Source organism: Callospermophilus lateralis, chromosome 4 (genome assembly GCF_048772815.1).
Source record: "Callospermophilus lateralis isolate mCalLat2 chromosome 4, mCalLat2.hap1, whole genome shotgun sequence".
Classification (NCBI taxonomy): Eukaryota; Metazoa; Chordata; class Mammalia; order Rodentia; family Sciuridae; genus Callospermophilus; species Callospermophilus lateralis.
The window spans coordinates 30,153,013-30,161,667 of NC_135308.1; positions in this window are offsets into that span (position 1 = coordinate 30,153,013).

The following is an 8,655-nucleotide window of genomic DNA, read 5'->3' on the forward strand; positions in this document are numbered from 1 at the left end:
CAATTTATTAATTCTAAAAAATCTGTTTTTAAAATACTCTATGAAGTAAAAAAAATCAGTCGTATGTATACAATATTGAGAACACAATGAGAAAATAAACATTAAAACCATTGACTAATTGAGTGTAGCTAAAGTTTGTTCAAGTTGAAAGAATGAAACTAGGGCTGGGGCTGTACTTCAATGGCAGAGTGCTTGCCTAGCATGGGTAAGGCACTGGGTTTGATCCTCAGCACCACATAAAAATGAACAAGTAAAATAAAGTCATTCTGTCCATCTACAACTACAATTTTTTTTAAATAATGAAATTAAATTGCCTAAAATTCAGAAAAAAATAAGTATTTAAATATTTAATAGAGATAGCACTTTAACAGATAAAATAATATTTTATAAAACTAAAATTAGAATAAACAATTCAATTTTAAACATAATTTTTAAAAATATGTAACTAGCAATATCAACCATAAGTCTTCAATCACCCCAAAAAGAAATTAGAATGATTCTTTATAATTATGATAAGTAATGTAGACTCTATAAGGCTATATATGTAGGGTTGTTTAATAAAATATATGTATATTGTTATTCTGATTATGTGAAAGAAGGAAATATTTCTAGGAAAATGGAATTTACAAATTTTAAATCATTTTAGCTAGAAAAAAATTTGAATACCCTCAAATAAATTGATATAAAAGTTATTTTTATGGTTTTAAATTTTCATTTTAGGGCTGTAAATTTAGCCAAAACTGGGAATGACTCCTCATTCTATTATCTAATCTTAACCTAACTTTGATCAAGTGACTTTGCCTTTCTGACTCTCAGTTACTTCATTATAAAATGGAGATGATGAGAACTACCTTATAGGATTCTTCTTAGCATCAGCCAAGTGTATAAAAATCATGTCATTTCATACAGTGACACAGTATTATGGTATATTCAGTGGACTGTCCCCCTAAAATTTGTATGTTGAAATATTTACCTTAAAAGTGATGGAATTGTGAGGCAGTACCTCTGGGAGGTGAATAGGTCATGAAGGTGTAGTCCTTGTGAATGGGATTACTGCCCTCATGAAAGACATCTCAGAGATCCCCTGGCCCTTTGGCCATGTGAAGTTACAGTGAGAAGAAAGTTGTTTATGAAAAAGTAGGCTTCATTAGACACCATATCTGCTGACATATTGTTCATAGACATCTTGATCTTTAGACTGTTGAAAATAAATATCTGTCATTTAAAAATTACCTAGTTTATGGTATTTTGTTTAGCAGCCTGAATGTATTAAGACTGTGATACATGTATTTGTCAGTTTTACAGTATATTTAATGCTTTGGTGATCAGGAAAATGAAAATTCATTCAAAGTCCATTAATGACACTTGTATTTTTGTTTAGCATACATGAAATGATCCCAAAAGGATTGAACACATTAAAAAATGTATTACTTAGTGACTAGTAAACATATATTAGCTGTTGACTTGTAACTACTCTTATGTGTCATGTACCTGAAAAGCTTTGAATCATCTTTGCCTCACCTTTCACCTCAGGGCTGGCTGAGAGCTATATGATGCTCAGTCCATGATCTGGAACATACTCTATAAATGGTAGAAAACGTTTTGTTCTCCCTGTAGTCTTTGATGGAGGCAGAATAAGGCAAAATAACAAGACTTTAGCTGATATTTTTGGACTCACATAAAAGTTAAAGTTTACTCTGTAAGTTGTCTCAAATTCAGTGAGAAGGCCATGCCATTTAACCAAAAACAGCTTCCATTATATCCATATGTGGGGCACAAAAAACAACATGTAATAGATCAACATGTAAGAGATTCCAAACAGTTAATGTCTTTAATGGAAAACAATACTCATGGGTCATTGATGCATAGTGTGGTGCGGTGGTGGTGCTGTTGGTGGTGGTGTGTGTGTATGTAAATAGTACCATGACAGGTTATAAACTTACATACACCCATGCACTTTTTCCCAAAGTTTCAGAAAATCTCCATAAGTGTTTACTTCCAGCAAAATGAAGCACCTCATCTAGTACACTGTGCAGTATAGAATTTTATTTTATTAATATATTCAAGGGAACTAGGAGGCATTTACTTAAAAAACTCGCCTTGGAATAATGACCATGCATATCACCACTCATGATTTTATTTATTTATTTATTTATTTATTTCCTTTTTATTCTAATTTGTTATATTTGACAGCAGAATGCATTGCAATTCATATTACATGTATAGAGCACAATTTTTCATTTCTCTGGTTATACATAGAGTATATTCACACCATTTGTGTCTTCATAAATGTACTTAGGGTAATGATACCCATTTCATTTCATCATATTTTTAACCCCCATGCCCCCTCCCTTACCCTCCCACACCTTTGCCCTATCTAGAATTTCTCTAATCCTCCCATGCTATCCCTCCCAATCCCATAATGAATCAGCCTCCTTATATCAGAGAAAATATTTGGCATTTGGTTTTGGGTGATTGGCTTAACTTGTTTAGCATTGTATTATCCAACTCCATCCATTTATCTGCAAATGCCATGATGTTATTCTCTTTTATTGCTGAGTAATATTTCATTGTGTATACATATCACATTTTCCTTATCCATTTATCTACTACAGGGCATCTAGGTTGGTTCCACAGTTTAGCTTTTGTGAATTATGCTGCTATAAACAATGATGTGTCTGTGTCCCTATAGCATGCTGTTTTTAAGTTCTTTGGGTATAGACAGAGGAGTATAGACAGCATTCCCAGTTTTCCAAGGAATCTCCATACTGCTTTCCATGTTGGCTGCACCAATTTGCAGTCCCACCAGCAATATTTGAGTGTGCCTTTTCCCGCACATCCTCACCAACACTTATTGTTGTTTGTGTTCTTAATAGCTACTCATTCTGACTGAAATGAAATTTTAGAATAGTTTTGATTTGCATTTCTCTAATAGCTAGAGATGTTGAACATCTTTTAATATATTTGTTGATTGATTGTATATCATCTTCTGCAAAGTGTATGTTCAGGTTTTATTTCCCATTTATTGATTGGGCTATTTGGGTTTTTTGTTTGTTTGTTTTGAAGTTTAGCTTTTTTTTCCTTTTCTTTTTTTTATTTATATATAACAGCAGAATGCATTACAATTCTTATTACACATATAAAGCACAATTTTTCATATCTCTGGTTGTATACAAAGGACTTTGTATAGTAGGTACAGGATCTCTGATTTAATTCCTAGGTCTTTGACCCACTTTGATTTGAGTTTTGTGCATGTGAGAGATAGGGTTTTAATTTCATTTTGTTGCATATGGATTTCCAGTTCTCCCAGCACCATTTGTTGAAGAGGTTATCTTTTCTCCAATGTATGTTCTTGGTGCCTTTGTCCAATATAATTGTAATTATGTGGATTAGTCTCTGTGTCCTCTATTCTGTACCATTGATCTACCAGTCTATTTTGGTGCCAATACCATGCATTTTTTGTTATTATTGCTCTGTAGTATAATTTAATATCTGGTATACTAATGCCACCTGCTTCACTCTTCTTGCTAAGGATTGCTTTAGCTATTCTGGGTCTCTCATTTTTCCAGATGAATTTTATGACTAATTTTTCTGTTTCTAGGATGAAGTTCATTGAGATTTTGATTGTAATTACATTAAATCTGTATAGTGCTTTTATAGTATGGTCATTTTGACAATATTAATTTTGCCTTTTCAAAAACAAGGTAGATATTTCCATCTTCTAAGGTCTTCTTTAATTTCTCTCTTTAGCATCCTGTAGTTTTCACTATAGAGGTTTTTCACCTCTTTTGTTAGGTTGATTCCCAAGTATTTTTTTGAGGTTATAATAAATGGAGTAGTTTTCCTTGTTTCTCTTTCAGAGAATTTGTCACTGATATATGGAAATGCTTTTGATTTGTGGGTTTTGATTTTGTATCCTGCTATTTTGCTAAATTCATTTACTATTTCTAGAAGCTTTCTGGTGGAATTTTTGGGTCATCTAGGTATAGAGTCATATAGACAGCAAATAGTGCTAATTTGAATTCTTATTTTCCTATCCATATCCTTTTAATTTCTTTCATGTAATTGTTTGGCCAGAGTTTCAAAAACTATATTAAATAGAAGTAGTGAAAGAGGGTATCTCTGTCTTTTTCCAATTTTTAGAGAGAATATTTTCAATTTTTCTCCATTTATAATAATGTTGGCCTGGGACTTAGCATAGATAGCTTTTATGATATTGAGATATATTTCTGTTTTCTCTATTTTTTTCGAGTGTTTTGAAGATGTATGGTTGTGGTATTTTGTCAAATGCTTTTTTTACATCAATTGAGATGATCATATGACTCTTCTCTTCAAGTCTATTGATGTGATGAGTTATGTTTATTGATTTCTATATGTTGAACCAACCTTGCATCCATGGGATAAACCCCACTTGATTGTGGTGCACTATCATTTTGATATGTTTTTATATTCAATTTGCCAGAATTTTATTGAGAATTTTTGCATCTGTGTTCATTAGAGATATTGTCTAAAGTTTTCTTTTTTTGATGTTTCTTTGCCTGGTTTTGGAATCCTGGTGATATTAGCCTCATAAAATGAATTTGGAAGTGCTCCCTCTTTTTCTATTTCACAAAGTAATTTGTAGAGTATAGGTATTAGTTCTTTTTTACAGTTCTTGTAGAACTCAGCTGTGTATCCATCTGGTCCTTGGCTTTTCTTGGTTGGTAGGCTTCTAATGGTGTTTTCTATTTCCTTGCTTGATATTGATTTATTTAAATTTTGTGCATCATCCAGATTCAATTTGGGCAACTCATATGCCTCTGCCAATTTGTTGATGCCTTTGATATTCTCTATTTAATTATGGTATAAGTTATCAAAATAATTTCTAATTATCTTCTGTATTTCTATAGTCTCTGCTGTGAGATTTCCTTTATCATCACTTATGTTAGTGATTTGAGTTTCCTCTCTCCTATTTGTTAGCATAGCTAAGGGTTTGTCAATTTTATTTATTTTTTCAAAGAAATAACTTTTTGTCTTGTCAATTTTTCAATTGTCTCTTTTGTCTCAATTTCATTGATTTCAGCTCTGATATTAATTATTTCCTGCCTTCTACTAGTTTTGGTGTTGATTTTTTCTTCTTTCTAGGGCTTTGAGATATACTGTTAGGTCATCTATTTGTTGACTCTGTCTTCTTTTAAGTAATGAACTTCATGCAATGAACTTTCCTGTTAGTACTGTCTTCATGGTGTCCCGGGGATTTTGATATGTTCTATCAGTGTTTTCATTTACATCTAAGAATTTTTTAATCTCCTCCTTGATGTCTTTTGCAACCCATTGTTCATTCAGAAGCATATTATCTTCAGGTGTTGGAGTAGTTTTTATTTTATCATTGACTTCTAATTTTATTCCATTGTGATCTGTTAGAATTCAGGGTAGTATCTCTACTTTTTTTGTATTTGCTAAGAGTTATCTGCGGCATGATATATGGTCCATTTTAGAGAAGAATCCATGTGCTGCTGAGAAGAAAGTGTATTCTCTCGTTGAAGGATAAAACATTCTATATATGTCAGTTAAGTCTAAGTTACTTAATGTATTATTAAGTTCTATAGTTTCTTTGTTCAGCTTTGTTCAGCTTTTGTTTGGAAACTTTATCTAGCTCTGTGGATTGGAGACATCACTATTTTTAGTCTATGGGTTTACAGTGTCCCTGCAGGGTTCCAATACTTCTCCTTCAAGGGGAAGGACAATATTAACAGATCTCAATATAAACAAAGTACCATCTAAAAACAAATAGTTGTTGTTAAGATGTTTACAGTTTGATCACAATGTACAGAAATGGTGAATTCAATTATTATCTACAATATAATCAGTAGATTTGTAAAAGGGTTTACAGTTTCTGATGGTGGACCAAAAAGTGGGGGTGAGTTGTAGGAAGATATGCTGAGGAGGTATGAATGAAGATATAGAATTATTCTATCTTGGGAAGTGTGAAAGAGAAATCTAAAGAAGAAAGTTAGTAGCAGAAGACGAGAGAGATAGTAATTTGGGGGTAGACAAGTAAGAGGGAAGACAGTAGAATACATAAAACAAACACACATATATATTAAGAAAATAAATATATGTTAAAATACTAAAAATTGGAGAGGAAAAAGAGAAAAAAAAACAAAAAAAAAGGGGGAAAAAGAATATACAATACAACTCTAATATACTATTCAGTCATCTCAGTTCTCAATATCCTAATTCATGCAACGTGATTGGTTTCATACATGTTGGGGATGTGAAAATGAGAGAAAAAAGAGGTAGATGAAAGAAAAAATTCTTGACGGAAGAACAAAGATTGTTTTAGTTGGAGATAAGTATCTTTCCTGCTTCTCTTCTTATCCAATCAGTGGGGTTGTCTGTTCCTAGTTGGTATCTCTGCCCTTAGGATGGTGAAGGTTACCAGAGCATGAGGGTTGGTCTTAAGTGCAGGGCACCTGGAAGTAGGGTATGGCACCCATGGGTCCCATTGGGAGACTGCACCTCAAGAATCTCCTTTGGAGTCTGCTCTTGTGATGTGGGAACCAGGTCTTATCTCCTCATCTCGCCTTTAGACCTCACAGTTCCTGCCCTCTAAATTAGTCTCTAAAGTGTATTTCCCTTCTCCCTTTCTACTCCCTGATCAGGAACATTTCTCTCCGAAGGTCTTGTGTGTTGCACTCTGGTGGCTGCGCACCTGTTGTGGAGGGATATTTTGAATTGTGCAGTCACTCAGCCACCTTAGCATCTATTGAGGATTGGGGAAAATTAGAAAACTATGGGTACCTGGCTATCTCTTGTTCCAAACTGGTAGTTGGCCAGTTGCCCCGACTAAAGATGGTGATGGAGGTGACCCAAGATGGAGGCTGCTGCTTTCAGTGATAAGGTGTCAGGTCGGGTGGGGGAGGCCAGGCAATGACATTATGCAATGTGTTCAGACAAGCTCCATGGCGTGCAGTGTTGTGGCTGTAGGCTTTCTTCAGAGCCTGTGATATCTCCAGGTGCAAGCAGACTACGGTGAGTAAAGGACTAAGTAAGACAGTAGCTGCTGAGTCCCAAGATGGAAGTGATCGGGGGAGCCCCATGTTGGTAGATGGGGGTCCACACAGGAGTAGCAGCAGAGTTCCTGTGCGTGGGTAGCAGCTGAGTGTCCTTCGTGGGAGCTGCGTCTGGGAATTCTGTGTGGATGCTGATGCCGCTAGTCCCACTAAAGCAACCGCAAGGACAAGTAATCAGGAATTGGGAGTCCTTTGCTAAGGCTGAGGCATGGGGCCCTGTGTGGCAAGGTGGCTGTGATTCCTTCACAGGATCAACCATGGAGGGGTCCTATATCACTCTCAGCAAAGCAGTATTCCCACTAGTTGAGACCCAGGTCAGGGAGCAACACAGAATGCTGCCTAACTCGGGTGCCATCTTGGATTGCCTCATCACTCATATTATCATCCCAGTGACACCTTGTGGGGACAAGTGAAGAACCTTATAGTACTGAGGAAATGAAGGAATGAATCCTGGCTACCTCTCCAACATCAATGGGGTTTACTACAAAAAGTCTGGGATGAATTGGCATGTGCTGTGTGACCATAGGGTATTTATGGAACATGGGTTTAAAATATTAGTTTTCACTACGTGTTCATGTATAAACTATTTGTCAAAGAATGTCAGTTTTCTCAGAGATATCTTGCATGTTATAAAATTCATCCATTCAAACTATAAAAATCAATGATTTTAGTAGTTCCACAGACATTTGCAACTTATTTGTATCTTTATCATTTCAAAAGAAACTTCATACACTTACACTTTCCCCTCTTCACATTCTGCCTCCCCCTCTGCTCACCCCCACACACTGCTGTTTCCCCATTCCTGAGTAACTATTCATTTACTTCCTATCTCTCTATATTTCCCTGTTATGGATATTTGATATGAATGGAATCATATATGTGACTAAATTTTTCCATTTAGTACAGTGTTGTTCAAGTTAATCCATGTTATGGCTTATGTTAGTACTTCACTCCTGTTTATGATTAAATAATATTACATTGTAGATGTAGGCCGTATTTTTGCTTTCTGTGAATCTGTTGATTGATATTAGGTTGATTTCATAATTCAGTTGTTATGAATAATGATGCTACGAACATTTTTGTACAGGTTTCTTTGTAGATATTAGTTTTTATTTCTCTTATATATATGCTTGAGAGTGGAACTACTGGTTTATAGAGTAAATCTTTTTTTAATCCTCTAAAAAATAGCTAAATTATTTACCAAAGTGTCCGAAACATTTTATATTCTAACTAGGAGTATATGAAGATGTAGATTGCTCCACATCTTTGCCAATGTTAATTATTTTGCTTTTTGATTTTTATTCTAGCCTTCCTAATGGATATAAAATGATAATTCTTATGGTTTTGATTTTCACTTACATGAGGACTGATGATGATGAGTTCCTTTTAATGTGATTATTATCTATCTGTAACTTCCTCAGAGAAGTATCTATTCATATTATTTGTCCTTTTTTATTGTTTCTACCTTTATTATTAAGTTGTAAAAACTCTTTACATACAAAAGATCTTAATAAGGTCAGATATATGTCTTCTTTGTATTGTTGCTAATGCTTTAGATATCATGTCTAATTTCTTCTAAAAGGTATGTAGTTTTAACTCA